This window comes from Panthera leo, chromosome E3 (assembly GCF_018350215.1).
Source record: "Panthera leo isolate Ple1 chromosome E3, P.leo_Ple1_pat1.1, whole genome shotgun sequence".
NCBI lineage: Eukaryota > Metazoa > Chordata > Mammalia > Carnivora > Felidae > Panthera > Panthera leo.
Window position 1 is genome coordinate 14,680,861 of NC_056694.1, and position 14,528 is coordinate 14,695,388.

The 14,528-nt window shown below is 45.3% G+C and overlaps 1 protein-coding gene and 1 long non-coding RNA gene across 3 annotated transcripts in view; one reads left to right on the forward strand and one right to left on the reverse strand.

Annotated features, from left to right (window-relative positions):
* CALN1 (calneuron 1) overlaps positions 1-14,528 on the reverse strand; it is a 363,083-nt gene that overhangs the window by 269,175 nt on the left and 79,380 nt on the right. The gene's annotated exons all lie outside the window — the stretch shown is intronic.
* LOC122209441 overlaps positions 7,934-14,528 on the forward strand; it is a 28,583-nt gene continuing 21,988 nt past the window's right edge. The window contains exon 1 of the long non-coding RNA XR_006197601.1: positions 7,934-8,357. This is a non-coding gene — a long non-coding RNA (uncharacterized LOC122209441). The remainder of the gene's footprint in view (positions 8,358-14,528) is intronic.

A 14,528-nucleotide genomic window follows, 5' to 3' on the forward strand; every position in this document is an offset into this window, starting at 1 on the left:
ACAGTGGCAAGGGCTGGTGAGAAAAAAAATCATAATAAAACATGCGGTGGGCAGAGATGACCGGGAGAACAAGGGGTTCTCCCTGCAGACAAAGCATTGTGCTGAGACAGACAGAAAAAGGAGCTGGCCAGGCAGAAACCTAGTGGGAAAGCAACCTAGGTGGGGAGCAGCCAACACAAAGATCCTGAGAGGGTGAGCCTGACATTGAAGAAACAGACCCAATGTATGCGAACTGGAGAACCGTGAGCAGGGCTGGGAGTGGCTGCGTTCGGGCCTCTCCACCTGTCGGCCGAATGCTCTTGGGCAATCTACTTCCTTCGCAGTTTCTTAGTTTGCAAAACGAGAATCATACCCACATTGACCTCGTAGGTTGTCAGACCTCAAGGATACAGGACATGTAAAACATAGAGGTGCCTGGCTGGCTCGGTCGGTAGAGCACGTGACTCTTGATATCAATGAGGTGGTGAGTTCAAGCCCCACATTGGGCATAGATATGATTTTAAAAAAAAACATATATAGCATCTATGTCAGGCACATAGTAGATACTCAAGAAAGATTAGTTGTGATGACGATGACGATGGTGACGATGATGATGTCGTCGTCACGGGCCTGCACTTGGCGGTAATTCCCAATAATGGAAACACCAGGCGCCACCCATTGACTAGCCCCTGCTGTCACCCGTGAGCACGCTGCCTTCCGGTCCTTGGCATCTTCCTCGTTGGGACTCACAAGCTCGTCACTACCTGCAAGGCCCTGTGTCCTTCTGGTGGGGGTGCGGTGACAAAGCACCACAGATTTGGTGGTTTCAGCAACAGCATGTTACCGTCTCACGGTCCTGGAGGCTGGAAGTGTGAGATCGAGGCGTTGGTAGGGTTGATTCTGTCTTGATTCTTGAGGGAGAATCTGTCCCCTGCCTCTCCTCCAGCTTCCCGGGGGAGTCCTGGTAATCTTTGGTGTTCCTTGGCTTGTAGATGTCTGCCTGCACCTTCACATGGTGTTCTTCTGTGTATCTTTGTCCAAATTTCCCCTTTTCAAAAGGACGCCAGTCATATTGGATTGGAGTCCACCCTAAACACCTCATGTCAAGTTGATCACCTCTGTTACGACCCTATCTTCAAATGAGGTCACATTCCATGGTACTGGGGGGGGAGGACACCAACATATCTTTGGGTGGGGAACCAATCTGACCCGTAACAGACCCACACCTCACAGCTGGGATTCTGCCATCGGCGTGGCCTCACGCTTGCGGGTCCCTTGCCCAGTGCTCTCCCCGCTTCTACATTCCCAGACACGTGTTTCAGACCAGCCAGAGAACATCCTGAGCGTGAGTGGAGGTCCGCCCGAACACCTGGGCCCGTGTTCCTGCCCAGTAGAGACACTTTCCTTCTAAACCCAAAGGTGTGAGGGGGAGTCACCAGGCTCACTGCCTCCCCTCTGAAAAGCCCAGCATTCCCCATGCAGAGAAACACGATACTCTGTTTATGCCCGATGGAGACACCGTCCTAACCGCCGCCCGTGTCTGTGGGTGTTCGGTTTCCTATGGGAGCCCCATTGAGACACTGTCGTTATGAAGCTGGACCTTTCATGGCCCAAGAGGGTAACCAATAGAAGACAACCTTCCAAGGGCCCTTCAATCCATCCAATGCCCCACCAGCTTCCAGTGGCTAAGGACAGGTTTGGCACAACCTACCTCTCTCGGGCCACGGCCAAGTGCCCCTAGGCTGTGCATAAGCGGACTCGGGTTTTTCCAAGCTGCAGAAGGTGATCTGAGGTCGCCCCGTGCAAGAGAGGTATAGAAAGAATAAACAACTCCAAATAAGGCACGGTTTGTCCCCAGACTGTCCCCGGCCACTTGGACAAATAAACTCAAATGCACAGCTGTTTTCTCAGTGCCTGAAGCGGCATCCCTTCCGGGCTGAGTAGAGCAGGATAAAAACTCCGTGCTTACACCGGGTGACGCAGGCTAGCAAAACGCAGCCCCTTTCCTTATAAATCAGTCTGAAATGGTGAATGTTACGGCTGACACTTTCAGCTGGCAGGTCCAAATTGTGTTCCGAGAAGTATATTTAAGGACCTGCCTCTAACACCTCTGGGCTGCAGTGGTCCCACCTGCCAACGTGACATCACGGTAGGTCCGTCACACCTGTGTGGGCTCCTCCAACGGGAAATCTGGTCACTGTGCTGACGGGAGAAGTCCCGTCTGCCGTCTGTCCTTTGGGAACCTCTGAGGTGGGGGTGAGGGGGGGCTGGATCTTGTTCAGGAATTGTCCGTGCCTGCTGCCGGTGCTGGGTTTCCAGAAAGTTGTCAGACGAGAGGCTCACTCGCAGGACGGAGGTCGCCGCAGTTTCCTGGGCCTGTGGCTCCCATCGCGGGATATCAGCTCGGAAGATTCTGCGGCCTCAGAGCACTTCTGCCCCATGTCAGTCTGGAGCCGGCCCTGGCTAACCCAGGCTTGGTGTCCAGAAGCCACATTCAAGGTGCCTGGCTCTCCTGAGATGAGGCTTTCATGTTTCCAAGGTAGCCCTGAACCATGAACCACTAACAGTTCACATCCCAGCACAGGGGAGTGAACTTTGGCCAGAAGTAACTTTCTCGCAAATTAGGCACTAGCTTGGGGTCAGGAGGACTGGGTCCCATGAGGAAGTGTCCCTGGAATGGTGTCGAAGCGGGCTTTCAGCAGTACAGCATCAGACTGGATCAGAAAAGACTGGGGTTAGGAACATATAAAATGGTTTTAACTCCTAGAAAGATGAAGTCATAGTTAGGAACCAGACAGACTGCTTCCTTTACTAAGGAGGGCAGTGAGGGAGGGGAAAAGGGGGAGAGGGGGAGAGAGAGAGAGAGAGAGAGAGAGAGAGAGAGACATACTATCAGATCACTGCCACCCGGTTCAGCATCATGACGAATGCCTTATGGAATGACGAATGCCTTAGCCAAATGGAACTTTACCCAAGAACTGTGTATCCTAACTCCTGATGTTCTCAGGAGACATTTCTTTTTTTTTTTTTTAACTTTATTTATTCTTGAGAGATAGAGAAAGACAGAGCATGAGCAGGGGACGGGGAGAGAGAGGGGGAGACACAGAATCCGAAGCAGGCTCCAGGCTCCGAGCTGTCAGCACAGAGCCCGCTGCGGGGCTCGAACTCACAGATCGTGAGATCGTGACCTGAGCCGAAGTTGGACGCTTGACCGACTGAGCCACCCCAGGCTCCCCTCAGGATACATTTCCGATGACTGGCCCAAAGGCGTTACTCTTGCCATCAGGGAAGGACTGCCCAAACGAGCTCAGTAAAAACTCCTCAAATACCCCAATTTAGTCTGTGAAGCCCTGAACGACAGAAGCACAAGGTAAGCTCACCCGGGGATCAGTTTAGGGACCGCATGACGCTGGCTCCCAGACCACACACTGTTCTTATCTGCAAAGAGCACAGAGCTCCTGGGATGAAAATGGCCCGCGGGAGGGACCTTTGCCCCTTCTGCACACATGGGACTGTGTTACAGACTGAACGGCACTCTCCCTGCCAAATGCGTGTTGAAACCCTAACCCCCAACGTGGCTGGGTGTGGAGACAGCCTTCAAGGGGGTAATGACGGTTAAACGAGGTCACATGGTGGGGCCCTCATCTGGTAAGACTGGCGTCCTTACAAGAGGAAGAGACACCAGTGCCTCAAGTGCACACGCAGACAGAAGGCCATGTGAGGACGCGGCGAGAAGGCGGCCACCTGTAAGCTATCTGTAAGCTCGCACCAGAAATTTACCCCGCTGGCACCTTGATCTTGGGCTTCCAGCCTCCAGAACCGTGAGAAAATTAGTTTCTGTTGGTTAAGCCGCCCAGTCTGTGGTCCTGTGTCACAGCGGCCGTGACTGCTCCCATGTGACCAGCATGAGCCTTTTGTACAAGGAACAGCTGCAACCAAGGTAGGGGCCATACTTTGGTTTTCCCACTCCTGCTGTCACAAGTTACGATAAACCTCGTGGCTTAAAGCAACAAGGATTTATTCTCTTGTAGTTTCTGGAGCCCAGGAGTTTGAAACAGGTTTCATGGGGCTAAAGTCATGGTGTTGGCAGGGATGGGTCCTTCTGGAGGCTCCAGGGGAGAATCCTTGACTTTTCTACCTTCTAGAGGCTACTTAAGGCCCCTTCCTCCACCTTCAAGGCCTGTGTGGCTGTGTGAAATCTTCTCTCTGAGCAAATGCCTCCCTCTTATAAGGGCCCTGAGATTACACCGGGCCCACGCAGGTAATCCAGAAGAATCTCTTAACCACATCTGCAAAGTATAAGGTAACATATTCACCATTTCCAGGGTTAGGAGGTGAACATGTTGTGGGGGGGGGGAGGGGGAGTTATTCAGCCTACTACAGGCAATAGCTGATCTACAAGCACTTTCTAGGATTCTCCAGAAGAGGCCGAGGTCCAGGGGAGCAGAGTCCTGTGAAGTCATCAGAGGCCCGCAGTGGGCCTCTGTGTTCATGTGCAGGGCACGGCCTGGGTTTCCCAGGCAGTGGCAGACCACATCCCGGGGAAACAAGAGCCGGGGCACCGTAGGCCAACTAGAGTGGGTCGAACAGGCCCAGCTGCTCAGAGGGTCCCCTATGCGCAGGACCCTGGGGAGAGCCCTGTGTCCTCAGGCCACACTGTAGGAGGCACCCTTCAGCAGCATCATGGGCAGTTGGGCCCACGGCACCAGGACCCGGGCCACAAAGCTTGGCTAACGCCCCACACTGATAACCCTGGAGCCGCCGACTCTTTAACTGGAGGCCAGCGGAGAGCGGCCTATAGGAAGAGGCCCAGCTGGTTTCCTCCTTACCTTCCTCCTGGGTTTGGGGCGGCCAGGTACCCCGACACATCGAGATATGCCACCCCCATACAGATACAGGCGCCCTACCCAAGCAGGATGTTCTCTCTGTGGCATGACTGCCTCACTCGGAAGGGCAGACCATCCGTGGTGGGAGTCCCCCGGGTGGCAGGGATTCAAAACCCACCAATTCCAACATGCCTCGGGATGCTAGAGTGAAGCATCACAACCCGACCGACATATACTGGCCCTGTCCCAGACACCCAGGGCCTCCGAGATGCCAAGGCATAGACTTTTAAATCACAAGCATTTGATGAAGCCCTAAGCCTGTATAAAGGGCTGGGCAGGGCCTTGCGAGAACACCAGGATTACCAAGAGAGAGCTAACCACAGAGAGGGGTGATTGTCCTGGGCGAGAGGGATATTTACAAAATGCTGGTGGAAAGTATAAAATCATGTACTGGCTTGTTAATAAACATGGGCAGAATGAAACAAACAAACGACCTGAGCCCACCGTGTCCCCGTGGGAGAGCTTGACTGATGACAAGGGAATGAGTGCTGTTAGCTGATTCATTCATTCATTCGTTCATTCACCCATTCTGCAAACATTTGTCGAGTGCTTGGTGTGCCAAATACTCAACCAAGATATACAAAGATCAGGCATGGCTCTGGTCCTCAAGAAACTCCTGATCTAGGAAGACAAACAAGTACATTAAACAAAAACAAAACAGCAGTCAATACGTGTAAGAATGTAGCAGATAGCCAGGAAGGGGAGCGATTGGCTTTGCAAGTGTCTAAATTTTCAATTTTTCAATCAACTAGTCATTCAACGAATATTTCTTGAGGGCCAACCACAAGCCAAGCTCTCTGCTAAGCACCAGGAATCCAGTGGGAACAGACCAACACAATCACTGACCATGTGGAAGTTAGGTTCCAGTCTATGAAGTGTCCACAACCAGCACGTCCACGGCGACAGAAAGGAGAAGAGAAGTTGCCCCAAGCCAAGGGGATTGGAAGGGATTGAGGAGTGGCTGCTAATGGCTATTTGGGGGAGGAATGGAATGAGATGGGAATACTCTAAAATTGACTTTGGGTAGTGGTCGCACAACTCTGTGACTATATCAGAAACAATTAAATTGTACACTCTAAATCGATCTATGTATGGAATTTGTATTATATCTCAGTAACACTGATTTTTAAAAACCGTGGTGGTAGAGAAACACAATCAAGCAGTCACAATAGCATGTGACAGCTTCTAAGATGAAGAAGTCCAGGGCACTCTGGGAAGTTCTCAGGGGCTTCCAGCAACACCTCTTGAGAGAAACTTCTGGAAGGTTTCCCAGAACAGGTGACGTTTAAACTGAAATTCACTTCTCGAGAAGGACTTAGACAAAGTGAGAAGCCAAAGCGGTTCTAGGCAGTTGGAGGAAAGCATGCGGAGAGAAAAAAACACAAGGTGTATTTGAAAAGCTGAAGAAAGTTCCGGAAAGCTGGAGACGAGTGGAGGAGTGGGGGAAAGCAGGGAGAGGTGGAAACGTAGGCACAGACCTTTTTGTGAAAGATGTGACAATTTCCAGAAGATGTAACTTCAGCTGAGAGGCAAAGGGAAACCATTTGAAGGCTTTAAGGGGGATTGACAGAATCAGATGTGTATTCCATTCATTCAGCCAGCCAACAGATACGTAAATATCACATCAATACCTTTGATGTGCGAGGCCACATTCCAGGGGGCAAAGCCATGAACAGAACAGACAAGATTTCTTCCCTCATGCAGCTTCCATAATTATGAGCAGTAGTGACAAAAAACAAATAAGCAGATGAGCTAACTACACACTTTGGAAAGACTCTTCTGGCAGCAGGAGTTCGGGGAGAAAGGCTTGATGGGAAAGACTAGAAAGTCCAGGCGGGAGATGAGTGTGTCTGCAGCAGGTCCTAGGGAATGCCTCCCCCAAATAACAGCCCCATTCCAACCTTTCTTCTGACCAGCAGAAACTGCCTTCCACCACCGAACATGCCAGAAACTTGCTTTTCCAGCCTTCTTCAGTTAGAGCATGGACAGTGACCCAATCGTGACCCTTGGGAGTAAGGCTGCAGAGGGACATCTTAGGAAGATGCTCCTCTTTCACAGAAAGTGACACAAGCAAGACAGGTCCCTCTTCTCTGATGTGGCTGTGCTTGTAAGCGACGCCAAGAACTGTCACAGCCATCTTAACCCCACGGGGGCAACATCACTGTCACATTAAGGGTAGTGGAGTGGGAAATTTAAAAGCACCTGAGTCTTGGTGACATTTTGAACGCACTGAATTAGCCCTGGAACGGTCCTAGCTCTTACTTCTTACCATGTAAGAAACAAACAAAGAGCCTCTTCTGGATTAAGCTGCTTTCTTAAGTTGGGTATTCTATTTGCACCCAAAAACACCACCAGGGACTTGAGGTGCAATGCAGGCTGCTGGCAGTGGAGATTTACAGGAAGGAGGCACAGAAAAATATTTAGGAGGAAGGAGAGACAGGGCTTGGTGATTAATTGTCACTGCAGGTGAGAGAAACAGATGTTCCTGAAGATTTCAACAGCTTGACAGGTAGACTGTCATTCCCTGGGCCAGGGAACACAGGAAGAGGAGATGTGGATGATTTGGAGGTTCCTTTGAGATGTCCGATGAAAGACGGACAAGAAGGAACACAAAGGCACAGGCTGGGCTGGGCAACCAACCCAAACAAGTCCAACTGGCATTTCCTCACCCTGTCAGTCTGCGCTAGAAATCACACAAGGGCAACACAGCAGATCAGTAGAATGTGGTTCTTCCACTGAAGTGTTAGCTAGAGATGAGCCACCCTAAAACTATCAGCTCCCCTCTGCGCTCTCATGAAGGACACAGGCAAGAGGGGACATCGGTCCAAATCTTCAACATTAAAGAATACTTTCTTTTTCTGCAATGCTATCGCTAGCCTCTGCTGCTTAGTGGTGACTCAATATGGACATCGTTGATCCGTCCCAACCCTGATAAATAATTCATGGATCCAAAGCACCGTGATAGCAAGGGGATATTTCTCACTTCCCTACAGCCTGAGATTCTGAGAGGCGGGGCGGGGGCATGACGCAGACAAAGGAAGCCGTGTCACTGTGGGGGCATCGCCACGGCTACACTGTCTCCACACTCATTCCCACACCCTCCTTCCATACCCATTCACCACAGAGCCACAAGAAGCAGGACGTGCGCCTTCCCGGCCTCCTTTCCAAGTAGGGGGAACCACGGAACCCAGTCATGGACAATGCAACTGAAGCAGAAACTGGCAAGGAGTTTCTGGGACAGCTTTTGCTTTGCTGATGAAAAGGACAGGCAAGTGGTCACTCTGAATCTCCCTCCTCCCTGCACTCCTCAGTCGGGTCACCACGCCTGGAGATTCAACGGCTCCTATTGAGACCGCGAAGAGACCAGCAGAAAGACAAAGAAAAAAGAAAGGATGACGTAAAGGGGTGGTGGAGATGGAAGGAGAAGAGGCCTGCATGGTGTCGTGGATTCTTGGAACCCAAGTTGGTGACTTCTGCCTCCAGACTTCCCATGTAAGAAAAAATGCATCCTATTTGTTTAAGGCACTGGTTTTTGGTTACTTACAGCTAAACTGACAGCTAGCTTCAAGTGTCTAGAATCTGAGACTTGAAAGACTGGCTGCAGGTAACAGACTCTAAAATGTGGAACTGGCAGAAGGAAGAGGTAGTCTGCCAGGCAGAGTAGAATTAATTACTCTGGGTTAAAAAGGCAGTGATTCTTGTAATGTGGCGGAGACAAGTCTAGTTGACATTGTTTTGATGATATTATCGGGGGAGGCAGGCTTAGCTCCAAGATCTGTCTGTATGTATATACACAGAAGTATGGTATATGTTATAGGTACTATAGATAGTATATGACATGTATTATATGGTACATATTATATATAACATATAGCACAAGGTATCAGGTAGTATTTGTAATATATATACACTGCTGGGGAGAAATGAAAGAATTTTCGAGCCAGAATTCTATATCCTCCTGAAACCATCTTTCAAAAACTAAGGCAAAAAGAAGACATTTTCAGATACAATAAAGCTAGAGGAATTTGTCTCCTACGGCCCTAAATGCAAATGACACTCGGTGGAAACTCCATCTATAGGAACAAAGGAAGAGCACCGGAAATGCAAAATAATCGGGCAAATAAAAACGTTTACTTTTTTCTTCCCTTAATTAAAAAATTGCTGGCTAATGAAATGTTTACAAAGTAGAATATTGATGAATCCATAATATAAGTACATGTCAAGCGCATGACAACATTACCAAACAGAACAGAGAGAATACAATGTTATACACATGTACTCATAGATGGGTAACATACCGTACAGATGCAATATTCTGTTTATATATATAATTAGAATATCACAGATTTCTAACATTTTACATGAAATGGAATATTAAATCTAAGTAAACTGTGATAAGGGATGTATATTGTAATCCCTAGAGCATCCACACGCATGCATGCATGTGCACGCGCGTGCACACACACACACACACACACACACACACACACACACACAATCAAAGCAGTATGGCTAAGTATGTGATGGAGGAATTAAAATTAAATACCAAAACATATATCCAATTAACCTAAAAGAAGGCAGGAGAGGAGAAACAGAGAGAAAAGAGCACATATGGATCAAATTGAAGACAAATAACAAAAAGGTAGAAAGCAGCCCAATTATACAATAATTACATTTTGTGTAAGTCAATTAAACATTCCAATTAAAAACTAGATTTCCTGACAAGATAAAATGTCAAGACTCAGCCGTATGCCACATACAAGATACGCGCTTTAAATTAAAAACACAGGTAGGAGGGCAGTAAAAGAAAGAGGAAGGTTTGTATGGCCACGTTAACATCAGCAAAAGCTGCCTTTAAAGCCAAACGTATGAACAGAGAGAGAAAGAGACACTTCATAATGCTAACTGAATCGATTCGCCGAGAAGTTACAACAATCCTCAGATAAATGCATATGCACATAATAACAGGGTTTCCAAACACACGAAGCAAGAATAAACAGAATTAAAGGAAGGACAAGAAAAACCCACATCCCTCATTCAGGAATTGATAGCAGAGGTAGGAAGGAAGAAAGGAAGCGGGGAGGAGAGGGAGGAGAGGAGGAAGGGGGAGAAGGAAAGAGAGGGAGAAAACAAAGAAAGAACAAGAGACAAAATCCACTCAAGGTCAGTAACCATCACAGTGATTGATGTAAGTTACAATCACAATGGGATATTGGTGTCCGTGCACTGGATTGGCTACCATGACCGACAACACCAAATGCTGATGAGGGTGCAAAACAACTGGATCCCTCACAACAGGTGGTGAGCGTGTAAAATGGTGTAACACCTTTGCACAACGGTTTGACAGTGGCTTATAAAATCGACCATATACCTACCCAGCAATTCTACCTCAGAGTATTTACTCAGGATAAACAAGAACACACACACACATACACACACACACACACACACACACACACACACAAAGTGTACAAAAAGTCTTAAAGCCACTTTCTTCATAACATCCCCAAGTGAAAACAACTCGTCCGATATCGAGAGTGGGTAATCGAATTGCAGTACGCACACAATAGAATACTATTCATCAATTAAAAAAAAAAAAAAAGATGCACCCAAGATCAGAGCACCTATATATATGAAGCAAGTACTACCAGACTGGAAGGGAGAAAATTGATAACAATGCAATAACAGTACAGGACTTCAATACCCACTTTCAACAATGGATAGATCATCCAGACGGAAAATCAATAAGGAAACACTGCACTTGAACTACACGTGAGACCAAATAAACCTAACGGACATATACAGAGCATTACACCCACAGCAGCAGAATACACATTCTTCTCAAGCACACACAGGACATTTTCCAGAATAGATCATATGTTAAGCCACAGAACAAGTTTTAACAAATTTAAGAAGACTGAAATCATATCAAACATCTTCTCTTTTTTTTTAAATTTTTTTATTTTTTTAACGTTAACTTATATTTGAGAGAGAGACTGTGTGTGTGCACGCAAGAAGGGGAAAGGCAGAGAGAGAGAGGGACAGACAGAATCCGAAGCAGCCTCCAGGCTCTGAGCTGTCAGCATAGAGCCCAACACAGAGTTCAAACTCACAAGTCAGGAGATCATGACCTAAGCCAAAGTCAGATGCTTAACCAACTGAGCCACCCAGGTGCCCCTCAAGCATCTTTTCTGATAACATGATCACAAATATGTGGAAGTTATACAACGCCTTCCTGAAGAACCAATGTGTCAAGGAAGACATTGAAATGGAAAAAAAAATCTTGGGACAAACAAAAATGGAAACCTAATATACCAAAACCTATAAGATGCGTGCGTCAAAAGCAGTACTAAAATAAGGTTTATAGCAATAAATACCTATGTTGAAAGAAAGAAAGAAAGAAAGAAAGAAAGAAAGAAAGAAAGAAAGAAAGAAAGAAAGAAAGAAAGAAAGAAAGAAAGAAAGAAAGAAAGAAAGAAAGAAAGAAAGAAAGAAAGAAAGAAAGAAAGAAAGAAAGAAATATCGATCTTGGGCATCTGGGTGGCTCAGTCAGTTACACTTCCGACTCTTGGTTTCAGCTCAGGTTGTGATCTCAGGGTTTGTTACCTGAAGCCCCACAGTGCTTCTCTGTGCTGACAGTGCAGAGCCTGCTTGGGGTTCTCTCTCTGTCTCTCTCCCTCTCTCTCTGCCCCTCCTGCTCTCTTTCTCTCAAAATAAATGAATAAGCTGAAAAAAAGAAAAGAAAGATCTCAAATAAACAATCTAACTTTACATATCAAAAAACTAAAAAAAGAAGTGAAAGGTATAAAAGAGTTAACAAAGCCCAATATTAGTACAAAGAGGGAAATAAAGATCAGGGCAGAGGTAAACAAAGTAGAAATTGGAAAGACAATAGAAAAAAAAATCAATGAAATTAGGAGTTCTTTTGAAAAGAGAAACAATATTGACAAACCTTTAGCTACACTAAGAAAAACAGAAAGAAGGACTCAAATAAATAAAATAAAAAATCAAAGGACAGACCTTACAATCAGCAAAGGATCATAAGAGACTACAATGAACAATTTTCCACCTGCTGATTGGATAACCTAGAAGAGATGGATAAATTCCTAGAAATGATACAACCTATGAAGACTGAATCATGAAGAAATACAATTTATGATGAGACTAATAATGTGTATGGAGATTGAAAACTTCCCAATAAAGAAAAGTCCAGAAACAAATACCTCTATGGTGAATTCCACCAAACATTTAAAGAAGAATTAATCGCAATGCTTCTCAAACTCTTGGAAAAAATTGAAGAGGAAGGAACACTTCCAAACCCATTCTTTTGAGCCTAGTGCTAGCCAGACACGGACACTACAAGAATAGAAAATTACAGACCAATATCCTGATGAACACATATGTAAAAATCTCTAAGAAAATATTAGCAAACCTCATTCAATAGCACATTGAAAGGATCATACCCCATGACGAAGTGGGATTTATCTTGGAGACATAAAGCTGGTTCAACATACACGAATCAATAAATGTGATACCCCACATTAATGATTATCAGAAAGGAAGAAATCAAATTGTCTCTGCAGATGACATGATCTTATATATAGACAACCAGAAAGACTCCACCAAAACACTTTTAGAATAAATGAATTGGTAAAGTTGCAGAACACAAAATCAACATACAAAAATCAGTTGCATTTCGATGTGCTAACGATGAACTATTCAGAAAAGCAATGAAAAGAGTCCCACTTATATTAGCTTCAAAAAGAGTAAAATACTTAGGAATGAACATAACCAAGGAGGTGAAAGATCTATACACTTCAAACTATAAAACAAGTGGGACTACATCAGACTAAAACGAGCCTGCCCAGAAAACAAAATGGTCAACGAAATGAGAAGACGACCCACCAAATGGGAGAAAATATTTGCAAACCCTACACCTGATAAGGGATGAATCTCCAAAATATATAAAGAGCTCATACAACATAACAGCAAAAAAATCAAACAAGCTCATTTAGAAATGGGCAGAGGATTGGAGAGGGCATTTTTCTAAGGAAGACGTACAGGTGGCCAACGGGTACATGACAAGGTGCTCAACCTCACTGATCATCAGGGAAAGGCAAACTGAAACCACAATGAGACATCACCTCACGCCTCTTAGAATGACTATTATCAAAAAAGATAAAAAAGTGTCGGCGGGGATGTGGAGAAAAGACAACCAATGTGGACTATTGGTAATAGTGTTTAACTGGTGCAGTCACTATGGAAAACACTGTTCAGCTTTCTCAAAAAATTTAAAATCGAACTACCATATGATCCAGCAACTCTTACTTCTGGGTATTTATCTGAAAAAAAAAAAAAAAAAAAAAGAAAACGCTAATTTGTAAAGATATATATAACCCCCATGTTCACTGCAGTATGACTTATAATAGCAAAGATATGGGGGAAAAACCCAAATTGTCACTGATGGTTGATTTGATAAAAGTATGTGGCATATATGCACCATGGAATATTATTCAGCCACAAGAAAGAAGGAAATCTGCCATTTGTGACAATGTGGATGGAACTCGAGGGCATTATGTTAAGTGAAGTAAGTCAAGAGGGAAAGACAAATACCATAGGATCTCACTTATATGTGGAATCTAAAAACAAACAAAAACAAGCTCATAGATACAGAGAACAGATTGGTGGCTGGCAGCAGAGGGAGTGAGATGGGGGAAGGGAGTCAACAGATACAAATTCATAGTTATCAAATAAATAAGTTATGGGGATGTAATGCACAACATGGTGACTACAGTTCAAAATACTGGCTTGAGGGGCGCCTGGGTGGCTCAGTCGGTTGAGCGTCCGACCTCAGCTCAGGTCATGATCTCACAGTGTGTGGGTTCGAGCCCCGCGTCGGGCTCTGTGCTGACAGCTCAGAGCCTGGAGCCTGCTTTGGATTCTGTGTCTCCTTCTCTCTCTGCCCCTCCCCTGCTCATGCTCTGTCTCTCAAAAATAAATAAATGTTTAAAAAAATTTTTTTTAAATACTGGCTTGAATATTTGAACATTGCTAAGGGACTAGACCTTAAAAGTTCTCATCATCAGAAAAAAATCCTGGGACTATGTATGGTGACAGATGTTAACTAGACTTATTACAGTGATCATTTTGCAATATAGACAAATATTGAATCATTATGTTGTACACCTGAGACTAATATGTTATACACCAATGTTTAAAAATCCCATGGAATTTTTCAGAGAAATAGATAAACACTCCTAAAATTCACATGGAACCACAAAAGACATCAAACAGCTAAAGCAATCTCAAGTAAGAAAAGCAAAGTTGGAAGCAGAAAACTTGCTGATTTCAAACTATACAACAAAGCTTCAGGGATCAAAACAAGTAAGGTATTGGTAACACACACACACACACACACACACACACACACACACACACAGGTCAATGAAACAGAATAGACTACCCAGAAATAAATGCATGCACGTATAGTCAGCTGATTTTTTTACAAAAGCACCAAAAATAAAGAATGGGAAAAGGATAGTCTCTTCAATACACGGTGCTGGGAATACTGGGTATCCACAAGCAAAAGAATGAAATTGGACCTTATGCTATACGTGAAAATCAACTCAAATCTGATGAAAGAGTTAAATATAAGACCTAAAA